The following is a 20577-nucleotide window of genomic DNA, read 5'->3' as shown; positions in this document are numbered from 1 at the left end:
GGGTAGACAATGTTTGAGAAGACTCAAACTATCAATACCGGATACAAAACGGGTAGAGAATGTTTGAGAAGACTCAAACTATCAATACCGGATACATCGAGTTTTTATCCTGGAATCGAGAGCCAGATCATTCAAAACGGGTAAAGATTATTTGAGAAGACTAAAATTTTCGATACCGGATTACAAAATTGGTAGAGAATGTTGGAGAAGACACAAACTTTCAATACCGGATTTCAAAACGGGTAAAGAATGTTTGAGAAGACTCAAACTTTCGATACCGGATTACAAAACGGGTAGACAATGTTTGAGAAGACTCCAACTATCAATACCGGATACAAAACGGGTAGAGAATGTTTGAGAAGACTCAAACTATCAATACCGGATAAATCCAGTTTTTATCCTGGAATCGAGAGCCAGATCATTCAAAACGGGTAAAGATTATTTGAGAAAACTCAAATTTTCGATACCGGATTACAAAACGGGTAGAGAATGTTTGAGAAGACTCAAACTTTCAATACCGGATTACAAAACGGGTAGACAATGTTTGAGATGACTCAAACTATCAATACCGGATACAAAACGGGTAGAGAATGTTTGAGAAGACTCAAACTATCAATACCGGATACATCGAGTTTTTATCCCAGAATCGAGAGCCAAATCATTCAAAACGGGTAAAGATTATTTGAGAAGACTCAAATTTTTGATACCGGATTACAAAACGGGTAGAGAATGTTTGAGAAGACTCAAATTTTCAATACCGGATTTCAAAACGGGTAAAGAATGTTTGAGAAGAATCAAACTTTCGATACCGGATTACAAAACGGGTAGAGAATGTTTGAGAAGACTCTAACTATCAATACCGGATTTCAAAACGGGTAAAGAATGTTTGAGAAGACTCAAACTTTCTCTACCGGATTATAAAACGGGTAGAGAATGTTTGAGAAGACTCAAACGATTAATACCGAATACAAAACAGGTAGAGAATGTTTGAGAAGACTCAAACTATCAATACAGGATACATCGAGTTTTTATCCTGGAATCGAGAGCCAGATCATTCAAAACGGGTAAAGATTATTTCAGAAGACTCAAATTTTCGATACCGGATTACAAAACGGGTAGAGAATGTTTGAGAAGACTCAAACTTTCAATTCCGGATTTCAAAACGGGTAAAGAATGTTTGAAAAGACTCAAACTTTCGATACCGGATTACAAAACGGGTAGAGAATGTTTGAGAAGACTCAAACTATCAATACCAGATACATCGAGTTTTTATCCTGGAATCTGTGGACCCCGATCCTGAGGACGGTGCCGAGGGACGCGAGATCCCTCCTGCAATCCTCTAAGATCTCCACTACGTGAAGGAGAGCTCTGCCAAGGAACTCTCGAAACTGTTGCCACCCTCACAGCATATCATGAGTGGCGCTATAAAAAGAAAGAGATACATCCTGATCCGGAGCCAGGGCTCGAAACCAAGATATATATAAAAATAACTCAGAGTCGCCATCCATGGACACTCCATGGAATCAAAACAAATGCTCTGTTTGCAATGGATAACCAGAGATACAGAAGGTCCGTGCCTGATGACGAATGGAGAAGGTCCGAAGAGCGCCCCCAATTCGCCCGAGTGCGAACACTTGGTCTCTTATGCCATTTTTCATTAACTTCGAAGAAGTTTGGGTAAAAATCATGTGAAATGGGAACAGATATCCCCGCGTGAACGTCTACCTAATCATGCATGACTCGGGGATGAAATAATAAACACACATAAAGTAAGATAAAAGATGTGTCACCCAATGACAACTAGGTTATGAGTGATATACCTAACTGGTGTCTAAGTTCTGGTGGACAAACACATGCATGCTACAGCTAAAGGTATAGGTTTGCACAAGAAAGTAAGAGAACACATCAAAACATATAATAACAACACAATAAAACCTAAGACTCTAAAACATTAGCCCGAGTCCTCGGATGGTCTGGTATTCATCCAAAGAAGCCTACGTATCCCCGCCTCCACGAGAATCAAGGCAACGTAGTTCTTCGCACCTATTCTAAACTAGGATGCCTAAGACACCTAGACCTCTATCTTAGACTCGATCTAAAAGACCGGACTAGTTCTTAAAGCTTCTTGCGCGATTATTTAAATTCCAAATGGATTGTAGATTTTAAGACACCCTATATGTCCTAGCTAAATGCAGGTTAGCCCTAAGCTAATGCAGGTGGTTCCTACAACCTATGTGTAACTAGGCTGTGTGTAATAAGAAAAACAATGGGATCACTAACGCATCCTAGACCTAGTCATCAGTCGGCGATGTGAATCGCCAACTGATCGGACGGAGGCGCTCCTATAACTCTAGGACAAACCCCTAACTCTAAAATAAACAAAAACAAGCACACAACACATCAAAGACGAACTCCTAACTCTAAAAACTCTCTATCTAGGACAAACTCCTAACTCTAGAGGAAGATTTTTGTTAAAAACAAGGTTTTAAAGTTGAAGGGTTAAAGCATTTTTTATTTACAAAGTTTGGCTGGACTTGGGATGAAGATCCCAAGCTGCACTACGTACCTCGTGGAAGAGGATCAAGCCAACGTAGTTCGAAACGAACTCTCAAACTACGCTTCTAAAAGAAACACTCAACACTTCAGATTTTTTTTAAGGTTTTCTTATATTTTCAAATGTTTTTGATATTTTTAAAGTTTTCAAATGTTTTTGAGTTTTAAATTTCTAATGTTTTTGGATTTTAAAGCTTTTCCAATGCTCAGGACCTTTAAATGTTTTCAATCTTAAAGGGGACACGCAAGTAATACCATAAACTAAGGCAAAGCCTTAAAGCAAAAAGGGGAAACCCCAAACAAGCAACAAAGGTCTCAAAGAGACGATCCACAACAAGAAAGATAGCGCTCCAAGAAGAGAGAAAACGATCCAAGATCCCAAGCAAGCAAAGCTCTAATAAGACTGAGTTAGTCTCTAATCAAAATGAAATAACAACAACTCTAAAGGAGAAACTCCGAACTAAAAACACTAAAGATGGGAGAACAAATGAGTCAACACTACCGAGTCAAAGACTCACTCTAAAAGAGGAGGCCACTCTATCATGAGGCTAGGTAAGCCTCCTAAAGGGGAAACTCTCTACATGAGACAAGGCTTGTCTCCGAGACACAAATGACGTAAAAAGGAAAAAAAGAGACCCTGTGCATATTTGGCAAAGGTAAAACACCCAGCCGGGCCGGACAGCTACCTAGCCCTAGGGTGCAACAAATGTGCAACCCAATACCCATAAGGGTAGGGGTATGCTGCCAAGCCGAGTAGGGTGTTCTCCCAAAACCAAACGACGCACAAAGAGGAGGTTTAGCAAGAGAATGAGACTGGGCAAGTCTCCTATATACAAAGAAGGGGTATGCTACTCGGACTGAGCAAGTCCCCTAAGGAAGGGCTTGGGCTAGCGCCTTCATCGCCCTCGCAATGAGAGGGGATTCTAGTATCTAAAGAAAATTAACAGAAATCTATAAGACTGTGTTAGTCTATCAAAGAGAGAAGAAAAGGCTACCAGATAATCTCAAATTTTCAATCAATTATTATAAAAACAAAACAAATATCCGCAAAGTATGATTTACAACTAAAGAGTGCACAATCTGTAAGAATATCAACCATAAAATGGTAAACAACATTAATTAGTCCAGACCAGCCGCTGGATAGCCTAATAAAGCAAGAAACAACATTAAACACTTCTATGCCCAACCACAAGTACCACTGCCCCAATATGGGGGTGAAATCAGATGATGCTAAAGTAATCATCTGATATCACAAATACACAGGATAATATTTCTAAGCCCGCCTTGAGATCAGACAGTACTCATGTCGATAATATCGAATAGAGTAGTCATCTGATCTCCTTCTTTCCTAAAACAATTTATTTAAATAAAAGACAAGTTTATGAACCTCAAGAGAGTCTCACCTGAGCGGTCCATTTATTATCATCTTCAAAACCTAACTCAAAGATTAGTACAAGAGAAGAATATAAAAAAAATATCAAAAGATTATGATAATTCCAATTTATTAAAAATTTCAGTGCATACATGGGACATCAACTTGTGCAGATCCAAGTGTGAAGCGGTGAGCCATAAAACATAAAGACGGGCTCCAAGTAACCTTATCATTGCCCAAAGAAGGGTTTTTTTTTTTAAAAAATGGTTAAAAGAAATCCAAAAGGTTGGGTAGGCCTACTAAACAAAAGAAGGGAGCGCTACTTGGATTGAGCGAGTCCCCTAAAGATGGGCTTGGGCTAGCGCCTTCATCGCCCATGATACCACTGCCAAAGAATAAGAAAATGAAACATCAAGGCAATGGTGGTCATATTCTGGCAAAATTTTCATAAGAACTCATTGCTCATCCAAATCACATCATGCCCGAGAGTTCATCCTCTAAATGAAAAGGAGCATATCTTATGATTCTCCTATTTCTTCTTTCCTTTTTTTTCCTTTTTGCACAACAGTAATGACACGCCAACTGAAATGGGATGGGTGTAAGATAAAGACCAAACAATATTAAACTATCATTTCAGCACATTTCGAAACGCAAGATTAAAACTAAATAAGGGCTGAAATCAAGGCCTTGTACCTATTTTATTTATGAAATAACCATGGCCTGCCACAAATACCAATCACTATAGAGAAGCAAATGAATCCGAGAGGGAACCCAAATCTCAGGAAAAATATCTACAACCACAACCAACATCAACAGCAGAAATTCCCCTCATTGGCATGCAGATGAAAAGTAAAAAGGCCCATATGAAAATCAAACTTTAAAACCGAAGCTTGCCTTCATTTTGTAAAAAATAGATGGGATTTTGAAGGACAAAATGGAGCCGAGCAAGCTGACATACATACAAGAAAAAAAAATGTTCAAACTTTCGACCCTTGGAATTTTTGCCATGAAAACTTAGATACAAAGAAATTCATATTGAAGGCCATAAAGATGAATTGCAAGTCCATCACCCTCATGACAAGCAAAATTTCCATTCAAATTACGAATTGAATAAAGAGAGAGAGATTGAGATTACCTGCAAATGGAAGGATAGTGGTGCTGGCCGGAGCTCCGGCGATTCCAGCCGGAGAAGACGAAGGAGTGGTGGTGAGGGTGGAGTTGAAAATGGATTTTGGTCAAGAAAACGAAATGGTCTTCTATGGAGGAGGGTTCGAGCGAAATTACAGAGGTGGATGGCTTGGAGGTGGAGATAGAAGATGAGATGAAGTGGGTTTGGGTCAGATTTTTTTTGGGGGTTTTCGCCAGATTCCGGCCAGATACCTGGAGAAGATAAAAGCAATGGTGGTGGTAGGGTCGGATTCGGGTTAGCAATGGGTTGGATTAAGGGCAGAAACAGGGGATAGGGTGATGGTGGCTGAAAATGGAGGAGAATCCAAGTGGGTTTGAGAAAATTAGGAAGGGGTTTAGTGGTATGTGCAGAGATAGTGGCTGAGGGTTTAGGTTAGATCTGAGATGGAGATGTAGAAATAAAATGGGTTTGGGTGGTGGAAAGGCCAGAGGTGGGTTTGGTGGTTGTGATGGAAGGTGGCCAGCCGGATTCCGGCAATCCGGCCGGAGAAGATGGGATTGGCGATGGAGAGAGAGATGGGATTGAGGTGGAGGAGATATCAGCCGGAAATGGGGATATTGGCCGATGGCTGAGATGGTTTTGGATTTGGGGGGTTTGTGAAAAAGGGAGGTGGTGGTGGTGGTGTTGGTGGTAATGGTGGTCGGAGGAGGTGGCTGTTAGGAGAAAGGGGTTTTTGGTGTGGCTGTGGTAGTGGTGGAGAGAGATGGCCGGCCGGAGTTGGGGATTTCTCACCGGAGAAGATGGTGGTGGGAAGGGAAAGGTGGAGAAGGAAACAAACAGTGGAGATGATAATGGGTTTCGGTTGTAGTGGAGATGGGAGGTAGGAGGTGGAGTTCCGATGGAGAAGAAGAGATGAGGGAGGTGGTGGCTCGGATTCCGGTGGGGTTTTGGCCGGATTCCGGCAAGGTGATGAGGAGATGGGGTTTGAAGAAGATAGAGGATGGTGGATTGGGTGTTAGAAATGGTGGCTGGAGGTCGATGGTGGAGATGATGGTTGGCCGGCGGCGAGGGGAGTAGCCGGAGAAGGTGGCTGGCCAGGAGGATGCCGGAGAAGGTGGTTGGCCGGCCGGAGGAGGTGGGTCTCTCTCTCTCTCTCTTGTGAAAGTGGTTTTTCTTTTCTCCTTCGGGAAAATCCTAGCCTAGCCCTTTTATTCTAAGGGAAGTGATATATTCCAACCCTTTTATTTACTGGGACAGCCCCTCTTAGGGTATATATGGTTGTTCATTTGGCATATATGGGGTGGTCCATGTAAAAAAAGGGGGCAAAGAATCTCTTCTCTCTAAATGATCCCAACCCCTGATTCGATCCAAGGGTTATTAGGGGTTGCTTAAAGCAAAAGCAACATGGGGATTACTCAAACACCCTTCTAAACATAGCAAATCCCTACAAAGCCTTTGACTTTTATGGTAAAAGGGGGGGGATATTTGCACACCCAAGCTTTGACAATTCATCCCAACACATCCATCTTTGATTATTGCACACACTCCGATTGTCTTATTTTCCATTTCTCAACCCCATCACTTGAAATTTTGCAGGGGGATCCTTGGGATCACTAGCGACTTCCTGGGGAATTTGTACCCACAAATGTGGGCCATAAGCTGATGGAAACTAAAGCTTTCCTCTCATTTTGGGCCCACTCTCTCTGGAAATTTTTTTTTTTTAACTCTGAGGCCTCAACTCTATTTTACGGACTTTAGGGCCCGGTCAAAATGGGGTGTCTACAGAATCGAGAGCCAGATCATTCAAGACGGGTAAAGATTATTTGAGAAGACTCAAATTTTCAATACCGGATTACAAAACAGGTAGAGAATGTTTGAGAAGACTCAAACTTTCAATACCGGATTTCAAAACGGGTAAAGAATGTTTGAGAAGACTCAAACTTTCGATACCGGATTACAAAACGGGTAAACAATGTTTGAGAAGACCCAAACTATCAATACAGGATACAAAATGGGTAGAGAATGTTTGAGAAGACTCAAACTATTAATACCGGATACATCGAGTTTTTATCCTGGAATCGAGAGCCAGATCCTTCAAAACGGGTAAAGATTATTTGAGAAGACTCAAATTTTCGATACCGGATTACAAAATGGGTAGAGAATGTTTGAGAAGACTCAAACTTTCAATACCAGATTTCAAAACGGGTAAAGAATGTTTGAGAACACTCAAACTTTCGATACCGGATTACAAAACGGGTAGAGAACGTTTGAGAAGACTCAAACTATCAATACCGGATACAAAACAGGTAGAGAATGTTTGAGAAGACTCAAACTATCAATACCGGATACATCGAGTTTTTATCCTGGAATCGAGAGCCAGATCATTAAAAACGGGTAAAGATTATTTGAGAAGACTCAAATTTTTGATACCGGAATACAAAACGGGTAGAGAATGTTTGAGAAGACTCAAATTTTCAATACTGGATTTCAAAACGGGTAAAGAATGTTTGAAAAGAATCAAACTTTCGATACCGGATTACAAAACGGGTAGAGAATGTTTGAGAAGACTCAAACTATCCATACCGGATTTCAAAACGGGTAAAGAATGTTTGAGAAGACTCAAACTTTCTCTACCGGATTATAAAACGGGTAGAGAATGTTTGAGAAGACTCAAACGATTAATACCGAATACAAAACAGGTAGAGAATGTTTGAGAAGACTCAAACTATCAATACCGGATACATCGAGTTTTTATCCTGGAATCGAGAGCCAGATCATTCAAAACGGGTAAAGATTATTTGAGAAGACTCAAATTTTCGATACCGGATTACAAAATGGGTAGAGAATGTTGGAGAACACTCAAACTTTCAATACCGGATTTCAAAACGGGTAAAGAATGTTTGAGAAGACTCAAACTTTCGATACCGGATTACAAAATGGGTAGAGAATGTTTGAGAAGACTCAAACTATCAATATCAGATACATCGAGTTTTTATCCTGGAATCGAGAGCCAGATCATTCAAGACGGGTAAAGATTATTTGAGAAGACTCAAATTTTCGATACCGGATTACAAAACAGGTCGAGAATGTTTGAGAAGACTCCTTGAATGGTCTCGTCTTCTCCTTGAACCCGTTTGTGAACAGGTTTCTCATTCTCTGAGTCCATTTGTGAATGGTCTCATGTCCTCTTTGAGCCCGTTTGTGAACGGTGCCTCTTTTCTCGAGGCCATTTGTGAATGGTCTCATCTTCTCCTTGAGCCCGTTTGCGGACGGTACCTCATTTTCCAAAAATAAAAAAAATTTATCAAATCCAAATCCTTAATTAAAAAAAAATCCAATTCTACGTCGAATTCAAATTCATGAAAACCTCTAAATTCTTTGAGCCCGTTTGTGAACGATGCCTCTTTTCTTGAGGCCATTTGTGAATGGTCTCGTCTTTTCCTTAAGCCCGTTTGCGGACGGTACCTCATTTCTCAAAAATAAAAAAAATTCATCAAATCCAATCCCCGATTCAAACAAATCCAATCTTACGTCAAATTCAAGTTCATGAAAAATCTCATGTCCTCTTTGAGCCCTTTTGTGAAAGGTGCATCATTTCTCGAGTCCATTTGTGAATGGTCTCGTCTTCTCCTTGAAACCGTTTGTGAACAGGTTTCTCATTCTCTGAGTCCATTTGTGAATGGTCTCATGTCCTCTTTGAGCCCGTTTGTGAACGGTGCCTCTGTTCTCGAGGCCATTTGTGAATGGTCTCATCTTCTCCTTGAGCCCGTTTGCGGACGGTACCTCATTTTCCAAAATAAAAAAATTTATCAAATCCAAATCCTTAATTAAAAAATAAAAAAATAAAAAAATCCAATCCTACGTCAAATTCAAGTTCATAAAAAATCTCTAAATTCTTCGAGCCCGTTTGTGAACGGGGCCTCATTTCTCAAGTCCATTTGTGAATGGTCTCGTCTTCTCCTTGAACCCGTTTGTGAACAGGTTTCTCATTCTCTGAGTCCATTTGTGAATGCTCTAATGTCCTCTTTGAGCCCGTTTGTGAACGGTGCCTCTGTTCTCGAGGCCATTTGTGAATGGTCTCATCTTCTCCTTGAGCCCGTTTGCGGACGGTACCTCATTTTCCAAAAATAAAAAATTTATCAAATCCAAATCCTTAATTAAAAAAAAATAAATAAAAAAAATCCAATCCTACGTCAAATTCAAGTTCATAAAAAATCTCTAAATTCTTCGAGCCCGTTTGTGAACGGGGCCTCATTTCTCAAGTCCATTTGTGAATGGTCTCGTCTTCTCCTTGAACCCGTTTGTGAACGGTGTCTCATTCTCTGAGTCCATTTGTGAATGGTCTCATCTTCTCCTTGAGCCCTTCTGTGAAAGGTGCCTCATTTTCTGAGTCCATTTGTGAATGGTCTCGTGTCCTCTTTGAGCCCGTTTGTGAACGGTGCCTCATTTCTCGAGTCCATTTGTGAATGGTCTTGTCTTCTCCTTGAGCCCGTTTGTGAACGGTGCCTCATTTCTCGAATCCATTTGTGAATGGTCTCGTCTTCTCCTTGAGCCCGTTTGTGAATGGTGCCTCATTTCTCGAGTCCATTTGTGAATGGTCTTGTCTTATCCTTGAGCCCATTTGTGAATGGCGCCTCTTTTCTCGAATCCATTTGTGAATGGTATCGTCCTCCTTGAGCCCGTTTGTGAATGGTGCCTCATTTCTCGAGTCCATTTGTGAATGGTCTTGTCTTCTCCTTGAGCCCGTTTGTGAACGGTGCCTCTTTTCTTCGAGTCCATACAACTATGGTCTCTTATCCTCTTTGAACATCATACATCTATGATGTCTCATTTCCTTGGAATCCGTACAAATACGGTATTTCATTCTCTTCGAGTCCATACAACTATGGTCTCTTATCCCCTTTGAACATCATACAACTATGATGTCTCATTTCCTTGGAATCCTTACAAATACGGTATTTCATTCTCTTCGAGTCCATACAACTATGGTCTCTTATACCCTTTGAACATCATACAACTATGATGTCTCATTTCCTTGGAATCCGTACAAATACGGTATTTCATTCTCTTCGAGTCCATACAACTATGGTCTCTTATCCCCTTTGAACATCATACAACTATGATGTCTCATTTCCTTGGAATCCGTACAAATACGGTATTTCATTCTCTTCAAGTCCATACAACTATGGTCTCTTATCCTCTTTGAACATCATACAACTATGATGTCTCATTTCCTTGGAATCCGTACAAATACGGTATTTCATTCTCTTCGAGTCCATACAACTTTGATCTCTTATCCCCTTTGAACATCATACAACTATGATGTCTCATTTCCTTGGAATCCTTACAAATACGGTATTTCATTCTCTTCGAGTCCATACAACTATGGTCTCTTATACCCTTTGAACATCATACAACTATGATGTCTCATTTCCTTGGAATCCGTACAAATACGGTATTTCATTCTCTTCGAGTCCATACAACTATGGTCTCTTATACCCTTTGAACATCATACAACTATGATGTCTCATTTCCTTGGAATCCGTACAAATACGGTATTTCATTCTCTTCGAGTCCATACAACTATGGTCTCTTATCCCCTTTGAACATCATACAACTATGATGTCTCATTTCCTTGGAATCCGTACAAATACGGTATTTCATTCTCTTCAAGTCCATACAACAATGATCTCTTATACCCTTTGAACATCATACAACTATGATGTCTCATTTCCTTGGAATCCGTATAAATACGGTATTTTATCTTGCCCAAGCCCATTCAAAAATGATGCTGCATTTTCATTAAGAATCTTTCAAAAGTCATCCATTATTCTCTCTGAGACCATTTGAAAATGACGTCTCATTTCCTCTGAAGCTGTTCAAAAGCGATATTCCTTTCCCTCCGAAAATCCATTTGAAAATGGTATCCCATTTCTCTCGTTGCCAGCGGCACCGCAGCGGGTTTGTTTTATTGCATTCCAATTCTAGGATTTCATCTAAGGTCTTGCATTATATTAGGTTGCATTGTGTTTAGGGGGTTCCTTTGTCGATTAAAGTTACGCAAAATGGTTCTGTCATTTTAACTTTGGTATTCGATGACTACGTCGTCTCTACCAAAGAGGGGCATCTGTAGACACCCACATTTTGCTTTACTTTAACCAACAATAACCTAATATATGTTTTAGGTCATTAATATCTTGATCTGACTTTACGGATCATCAATCGGGACAAAATAAGATAGGGTCACTTCATAGCCCGAACCCTGATTCCATTCCGAGACCCGATTTCCGTAAATCGTTAGATCAATGGCAGATCTTGACCTGGGTCTAACCATCCAAAACCACCTAACCTCTCCTCTCATCCTAACCATCCAAACCTCACCTAACCTCACCTAACCTCTCCTCTCATCCTAACCATCCAAACCTCACCTAACCTCACCTAACCTCACCTAACCACCTAACCTCACCTAACCTTACCTAACCTCACCTAACCTCACCTAACCTCCTATCCCATTCTCCTATAAATACCCTCTCATCCCACCATCCAAGAAAAGAAGAAAAAGAACCCCTCTCTTAGAAAATTCATCCCTCTCCCTCATCTCTTCAAGGGTTCGGCCATCCTTGCCGGATCGGGTGATTTTATACGTTGGGTGATATATATCAAAAGCAGTCATTATCAAGCAAGGAATCATCTTCAAGGAATTACCATCAAAGAAAAATCAAACACAAAGTGGGTTTCCAAAGAGGTAGGCATTTATTTCAATTCTATGTAGGGTCTGTTTTCATGCATATCTTTTACTTTAAAAGAAAAACCATGTTAGGAAGCATGTAGGGTCTGTTTTCCCCCTGGTTAGCCTCTGGTTAGACCCTGGTTGCACCCAGGTTCGCTGCTGGTTGCACCCAGGTTCGATGCTGGTTGCACCCTGGTTCCCTACTGATTCGCACCCTGGTTCCCTGCTGGTTGCACCCTGGTTCCCTACTGGTTCGCACCCTGGTTCCCTACTGGTTCGCACCCTGCTTCCCTGCTGGTTGCACCCTGGTTCCCTACTGGTTCGCACCCTGGTTCGATATTGGTTCGCACCCTGGTTCCCTGCTGGTTCGCACTCTGGTTAGACCCTGGTTGCACCCAGGTTCGCTGCTGGTTGCACCCAGGTTCCCTGCTGGTTGCACCCTGGTTCCCCTGCTGGTTCGCACCCTGGTTCCCTGCTGGTTCGCACCCTGGTGCACCCTGGTCCGCACCCTGGTTTGTACCCTGCTTCCTCCTAGTTAGACCATGGCTAGTCTCGGGTTTGCTCCTAACTTAGACCCGACTCACTTGACCCTAACCATTAACCCAATCCAACCAAGTCATATCCCAACACAATCCGAGTCGCATGTCTGAATCCATTTGGCCGAATCTCATAAGCCCGCCCACTTTGAATTCCGAAAATTCAAACCCTTGATGATTCCAATATGCTCAATTCTTTGATGCAAATTCCCAATTCCAAAATCCCATTGCTATATCAATGTTTTTGAATCTCAAGTCCAATGCTCAAATACAAACCCGATTCCTGATCCAAATACCAAACCTGTTTTCCAAAATCCAAGCAACCTCGCCAGTGGAACTACGTGTGGCTTGATCCCCATCACGGGGTACGTAGGCAATTTGGCACTCCCAAGTTCAGTCGCACCTTTCTCTATCTTTCCCATTCCCTCACACTATTCATCATCTCGATTCATCTCGTGTCTCTCGGAACCATTGGATTATGGTTTCCGTCGTAAGAACCCTTAGAGCCCAATTTAGGAACAATGGTGTCGTGTCGTGTTGTGTCCTAAGTTTTAGGGAGTCCTAGAGTTAGGAGTCCAGCCTCATCACGGACGCTTGCTATGTATAGCAACCGTGCCATAGGTCAAGTTACACTAGTCATCCAGTTTTTCCCTAGGACAAGCCTAGTAAACTAGGATGTAGGCTAACCTGCATTAGTCTAAGGGACAACTTGCATTTAGATAGGATCATATAGCATCTTTGATGAAATCCTAAGATAATAAAATCCTCAACTTGAATTAAATAACTTCTCTTAAAACTGTTGAAACAGTCAATCCCGTCTAGATCGGTGTCCTAGTTGAGTTAGGCATATGTAGCTTAGCTTAGGTGCACCGAACTACGTCGACTCTGATCCCAGTGAGGCTTGGGTACGTAGGCAGCTTGGATGTCTGATGGCATACCACCCGCGAGTCGGCACCACAAACAAATTGTGGTGTTTTGTATATTAATTTTCTTGTAAATGCTTAATCAAATCACTTAGGACTTTCCATGAAATTAGAATTTTAGGAGAACTTTCAATTAGATTGAATCCAGACAAATTAATAAATCAAGATACACATTTAGGATTCACATTGAAATTAGATCATAGGATGCATGTCACTTAGTTCGCACATTAACATAGAGTTGAATGAGCCATTTAAAACAAATTTAAAAGAGTTAGCTTTTGGAATCGAAGACCGATTATCGGGCAAGAATGGTGCATGTGGTGGATAACTCCCCATACCTTCCATTCTCGTAACCAGGTAGCGAGTCTAGATTTCTGGTTAATTACGGGTCCTAGATCCCACATCTAGGTGGCGACTCTGTCAGTCTCTTTCGTGTGGAATTCGGATTGCCTTAGTGATCCCAAGTTCACAGGAAAGATTAATTCAAATCAATAATAAAATGCACACGCCAATCGCGTGGATACGAGAGACCAAGAGAGAGAGAGCGGCGGCTCGCGCCCCACACCCCTCTCGCGGGATCAGGGTACCACACTTTCGATACCGGATTACAAAACGGGTAGACAATGTTTGAGAAGACTCAAACTATCAATACCGGATACAAAACGGGTAGAGAATGTTTGAGAAGACTCAAACTATCAATACCGGATACATCGAGTTTCTATCCTGGAATCGAGAGCCAGATCATTCAAAATGGGTAAAGATTATTTGAGAAGACTCAAATTTTCGATACCGGATTACAAAACGGGTAGAGAATGTTTGAGAAGACTCAAACTTTCAATACCGGATTTCAAAACGGGTAAAGAATGTTTGAGAAGACTCAAACTTTCGATACCGGATTACAAAACGGGTAAAGAATGTTTGAGAAGACTCAAACTTTCGATACCGGATTACAAAACGGGTAGAGAATGTTTGAGAAGACTCAAACTTTCAATATCAGATTTCAAAACGGGTAAAGAATGTTTGAAAAGACTTAAACTTTCTCTACCGGATTATAAAATGGGTAGAGAATGTTTGAGAAGACTCAAACTATCAATACCGGATACAAAACAGGTAGAGAAGGTTTGAGAAGACTCAAACTATCAATACCGGATACATCGAGTTTTTATCCTGGAATCGAGAGCCAGATCATTCAAAACGAGTAAAGATTATTTGAGAAGACTCAAATTTTTGATACCGGATTATAAAATGGGTAGAGAATGTTTGAGAAGACTCAAACTAACAATACCGGATACAAAACAGGTAGAGAAGGTTTGAGAAGACTCAAACTATCAATACCGGATACATCGAGTTTTTATCCTGGAATCGAGAGCCAGATCATTCAAAACGGGTAAAGAATGTTTGAGAAGACTCAAATTTTCGATACCGGTTTACAAAACGGGTAGACAATGTTTGAGAAGACTCAAACTATCAATACCGGATACAAAACGGGTAGAGAATGTTTGAGAAGACTCAAACTATCAATACCGGATACATCGAGTTTCTATCCTGGAATCGAGAGCCAGATCATTCAAAACGGGTAAAGATTATTTGAGAAGACTCAAATTTTCGATACCGGATTACAAAACGGGTAGAGAATGTTTGAGAAGACTCAAACTTTCAATACCGGATTTCAAAACGGGTAAAGAATGTTTGAGAAGACTCAAACTTTCGATACCGGATTACAAAACGGGTAGAGAATGTTTGAGAAGACTCAAACTTTCAATATCGGATTTCAAAACGGGTAAAGAATGTTTGAGAAGACTCAAACTTTCGATACCGGATTACTAAACGGGTAGACAATGTTTGAGAAGACTCAAACTATCAATACCGGATACAAAACGGGTAGAGAATGTTTGAGAAGACTCAAACTATCAATACCGGATACATCGAGTTTTTATCCTGGAATCGAGAGCCAGATCATTCAAAACGAGTAAAGATTATTTGAGAAGACTCAAATTTTTGATACCGGATTACAAAACGGGTAGAGAATTTTGAGAAGACTCAAATTTTCAATACCGGATTTCAAAACGGGTAAAGAATGTTTGAGAAGACTCAAATTTTCGATACCGGATTACAAAACGGGTAGAGAATGTTTGAGAACACTCAAACTTTCAATACCGGATTTCAAAACGGGTAAAGAATGTTTGAGAAGACTCAAACTTTCGATACCGGATTACAAAACGGGTAGAGAATGTTTGAGAAGACTCAAACTTTCAATATCGGATTTCAAAACGGGTAAAGAATGTTTGAGAAGACTCAAACTTTCTCTACCGGATTATAAAATGGGTAGAGAATGTTTGAGAAGACTCAAACTATCAATACCGGATACAAAACAGGTAGAGAAGGTTTGAGAAGACTCAAACTATCAATACCGGATACATCGAGTTTTTATCCTGGAATCGATAGCCAGATCATTCAAAACGAGTAAAGATTATTTGAGAAGACTCAAATTTTTGATACCGGATTATAAAATGGGTAGAGAATGTTTGAGAAGACTCAAACTATCAATACCGGATACAAAACAGGTAGAGAAGGTTTGAGAAGACTCAAACTATCAATACCGGATACATCGAGTTTTTATCCTGGAATCGAGAGCCAGATCATTCAAAACGGGTAAAGAATGTTTGAGAAGACTCAAACTTTCGATACCGGATTACAAAACGGGTAGAGAATGTTTGAGAAGACTCAAACTTTCAATACCGGATTTCAAAACGGGTAAAGAATGTTTGAGAAGACTCAAACTTTCGATACCGGATTACAAAACGGGTAAACAATGTTTGAGAAGACTCAAACTATCAATACAGGATACAAAATGGGTAGAGAATGTTTGAGAAGACTCAAACTATTAATACCGGATACATCGAGTTTTTATCCTGGAATCGAGAGCCAGATCCTTCAAAACGGGTAAAGATTATTTGAGAAGACTCAAATTTTCGATACCGGATTACAAAATGGGTAGAGAATGTTTGAGAAGACTCAAACTTTCAATATCGGATTTCAAAACGGGTAAAGAATGTTTGAGAACACTCAAACTTTCGATACCGGATTTCAAAACGGGTAGAGAATGTTTGAGAAGACTCAAACTATCAATACCGGATACAAAACAGGTAGAGAATGCTTGAGAAGACTCAAACTATCAATACCGGATACATCGAGTTTTTATCCTGGAATCGAGAGCCAGATCATTAAAAACGGGTAAAGATTATTTGAGAAGACTCAAATTTTTGATACCGGAATACAAAACGGATAGAGAATGTTTGAGAAGACTCAAATTTTCAATACCGGATTTCAAAACGGGTAAAGAATGTTTGAGAAGAATCAAACTTTCGATACCTGATTACAAAACGGGTAGAGAATGTTTGAGAAGACTCAAACTATCCATACCGGATTTCAAAACGGGTAAAGAATGTTTGAGAAGACTCAAACTTTCTCTACCGGATTATAAAACGGGTAGAGAATGTTTGAGAAGACTGAAACGATTAATACCGAATACAAAACAGGTAGAGAATGTTTGAGAAGACTCAAACTATCAATACCGGATACATCGAGTTTTTATCCTGGAATCGAGAGCCAGATCATTCAAAACGGGTAAAGATTATTTGAGAAGACTCAAATTTTCGATACCGGATTAGAAAATGGGTAGAGAATGTTGGAGAAGACTCAAACTTTCAATACCGGATTTCAAAACGGGTAAAGAATGTTTGAGAAGACTCAAACTTTCGATACCGGATTACAAAACGGGTAGAGAATGTTTGAGAAGACTCAAACTTTCAATATCGGATTTCAAAACGGGTAAAGAATGTTTGAGAAGACTCAAACTTTCTCTACCGGATTATAAAATGGGTAGAGAATGTTTGAGAAGACTCAAACTATCAATACCGGATACAAAACAGGTAGAGAAGGTTTGAGAAGACTCAAACTATCAATACCGGATACATCGAGTTTTTATCCTGGAATCGAGAGCCAGATCATTCAAAACGAATAAAGATTATTTGAGAAGACTCAAATTTTTGATACCGGATTATAAAATGGGTAGAGAATGTTTGAGAAGACTCAAACTATCAATACCGGATACAAAACAGGTAGAGAAGGTTTGAGAAGACTCAAACTATCAATACCGGATACATCGAGTTTTTATCCTGGAATCGAGAGCCAGATCATTCAAAACGGGTAAAGAATGTTTGAGAAGACTCAAACTTTCGATACCGGATTACAAAACGGGTAGAGAATGTTTGAGAAGACTCAAACTTTCAATACCGGATTTCAAAACGCGTAAAGAATGTTTGAGAAGACTCAAACTTTCGATACCGGATTACAAAACGGGTAAACAATGTTTGAGAAGACTCAAACTATCAATACAGGATACAAAATGGGTAGAGAATGTTTGAGAAGAATCAAACTATTAATACCGGATACATCGAGTTTTTATCCTGGAATCGAGAGCCAGATCCATCAAAACGGGTAAAGATTATTTGAGAAGACTCAAATTTTCGATACCGGATTACAAAATGGGTAGAGAATGTTTGAGAAGACTCAAACTTTCAATACCGGATTTCAAAACGGGTAAAGAATGTTTGAGAAGACTCAAACTTTCTCTACCGGATTATAAAATGGGTAGAGAATGTTTGAGAAGACTCAAACTATCAATACCGGATACAAAACAGGTAGAGAAGGTTTGAGAAAACTCAAACTATCAATACCGGATACATCGAGTTTTTATCCTGGAATCGAGAGCCAGATCATTCAAAACGAGTAAAGATTATTTGAGAAGACTCAAATTTTTGATACCGGATTATAAAATGGGTAGAGAATGTTTGAGAAGACTCAAACTATCAATACCGGATACAAAACAGGTAGAGAAGGTTTGAGAAGACTCAAACTATCAATACCGGATACATCGAGTTTTTATCCTAGAATCGAGAGCCAGATCATTCAAAACGGGTAAAGAATGTTTGAGAAGACTCAAACTTTCGATACCGGATTACAAAACGGGTAGAGAATGTTTGAGAAGACTCAAACTTTCAATACCGGATTTCAAAACGGGTAAAGAATGTTTGAGAAGACTCAAACTTTCGATACCGGATTACAAAACGGGTAAACAATGTTTGAGAAGACTCAAACTATCAATACAGGATACAAAATGGGTAGAGAATGTTTGAGAAGACTCAAACTATTAATACCGGATACATCGAGTTTTTATCCTGGAATCGAGAGCCAGATCCTTCAAAACGGGTAAAGATTATTTGAGAAGACTCAAATTTTCGATACCGGATTACAAAATGGGTAGAGAATGTTTGAGAAGACTCAAACTTTCAATACCGGATTTCAAAATGGGTAAAGAATGTTTGAGAACACTCAAACTTTCGATACCGGATTTCAAAACGGGTAGAGAATGTTTTGAGAAGACTCAAACTATCAATACCGGATACAAAACAGGTAGAGAATGTTTGAGAAGACTCAAACTATCAATACCGGATACATCGAGTTTTTATCCTGGAATCGAGAGCCAGATTATTAAAAATGGGTAAAGATTATTTGAGAAGACTCAAATTTTTGATACCGGAATACAAAACGGGTAGAGAATGTTTGAGAAGACTCAAATTTTCAATACCGGATTTCAAAACGGGTAAAGAATGTTTGAAAAGAATCAAACTTTCGATACCGAATTACAAAACGGGTAGAGAATGTTTGAGAAGACTCAAACTATCCATACCGGATTTCAAAACGGGTAAAGAATGTTTGAGAAGACTCAAACTTTCTCTACCGGATTATAAAACGGGTAGAGAATGTTTGAGAAGACTCAAACGATTAATACCGAATACAAAACAGGTAGAGAATGTTTGAGAAGACTCAAACTATCAATACCGGATACATCGAGTTTTTATCCTGGAATCGAGAGCCAGATCATTCAAAACGGGTAAAGATTATTTGAGAAGACTCAAATTTTCGATACCGGATTACAAAATGGGTAGAGAATGTTGGAGAACACTCAAACTTTCAATACCGGATTTCAAAACGGGTAAAGAATGTTTGAGAAGACTCAAACTTTCGATACCGGATTACAAAATGGGTAGAGAATGTTTGAGAAGACTCAAACTATCAATATCAGATACATCGAGTTTTTATCCTGGAATCGAGAGCCAGATCATTCAAGACGGGTAAAGATTATTTGAGAAGACTCAAATTTTCGATACCGGATTACAAAACAGGTAGAGAATGTTTGAGAAGACTCAAACTTTCAATACCGAATTTCAAAACGGGTAAAGAATGTTTGAGAAGACTCAAACTTTCGATACCGGATTACAAAACGGGTAGACAATGGTTGAGAAGACTCAAACTATCAATACCGGATACAAAACGGGTAGAGAATGTTTGAGAAGACTCAAACTATCAATACCGGATACATCGAGTTTCTATCCTGTAATCGAGAGCCAGATCATTCAAAACGGGTAAAGATTATTTGAGAAGACTCAAATTTTTGATACCGGATTATAAAATGGGTAGAGAATGTTTGAGAAGACTCAAACTAACAATACCGGATACAAAACAGGTAGAGAAGGTTTGAGAAGACTCAAACTATCAATACCGGATACATCGAGTTTTTATCCTGGAATCGAGAGCCAGATCATTCAAAACGGGTAAAGAATGTTTGAGAAGACTCAAATTTTCGATACCGGTTTACAAAACGGGTAGACAATGTTTGAGAAGACTCAAACTATCAATACCGGATACAAAACGGGTAGAGAATGTTTGAGAAGACTCAAACTATCAATACCGGATACATCGAGTTTCTATCCTGGAATCGAGAGCCAGATCATTCAAAACGGGTAAAGATTATTTGAGAAGACTCAAATTTTCGATACCGGATTACAAAACGGGTAGAGAATGTTTGAGAAGACTCAAACTTTCAATACCGGATTTCAAAACGGGTAAAGAATGTTTGAGAAGACTCAAACTTTCGATACCGGATTACAAAACGGGTAGAGAATGTTTGAGAAGACTCAAACTTTCAATATCGGATTTCAAAACGGGTAAAGAATGTTTGAGAAGACTCAAACTTTCGATACCGGATTACTAAACGGGTAGACAATGTTTGAGAAGACTCAAACTATCAATACCGGATACAAAACGGGTAGAGAATGTTTGAGAAGACTCAAACTATCAATACCGGATACATCGAGTTTTTATCCTGGAATCGAGAGCCAGATCATTCAAAACGAGTAAAGATTATTTGAGAAGACTCAAATTTTTGATACCGGATTACAAAACGGGTAGAGAATTTTGAGAAGACTCAA

This window comes from Tasmannia lanceolata, unplaced genomic scaffold (assembly GCF_043159265.1).
Source record: "Tasmannia lanceolata isolate RefF3 unplaced genomic scaffold, GAP_Taslan_0.1 ptg000012l, whole genome shotgun sequence".
NCBI lineage: Eukaryota > Viridiplantae > Streptophyta > Magnoliopsida > Canellales > Winteraceae > Tasmannia > Tasmannia lanceolata.
The sequence above is the reverse complement of the archived record's forward strand: the minus strand, read 5'-3'. Positions refer to the sequence as shown.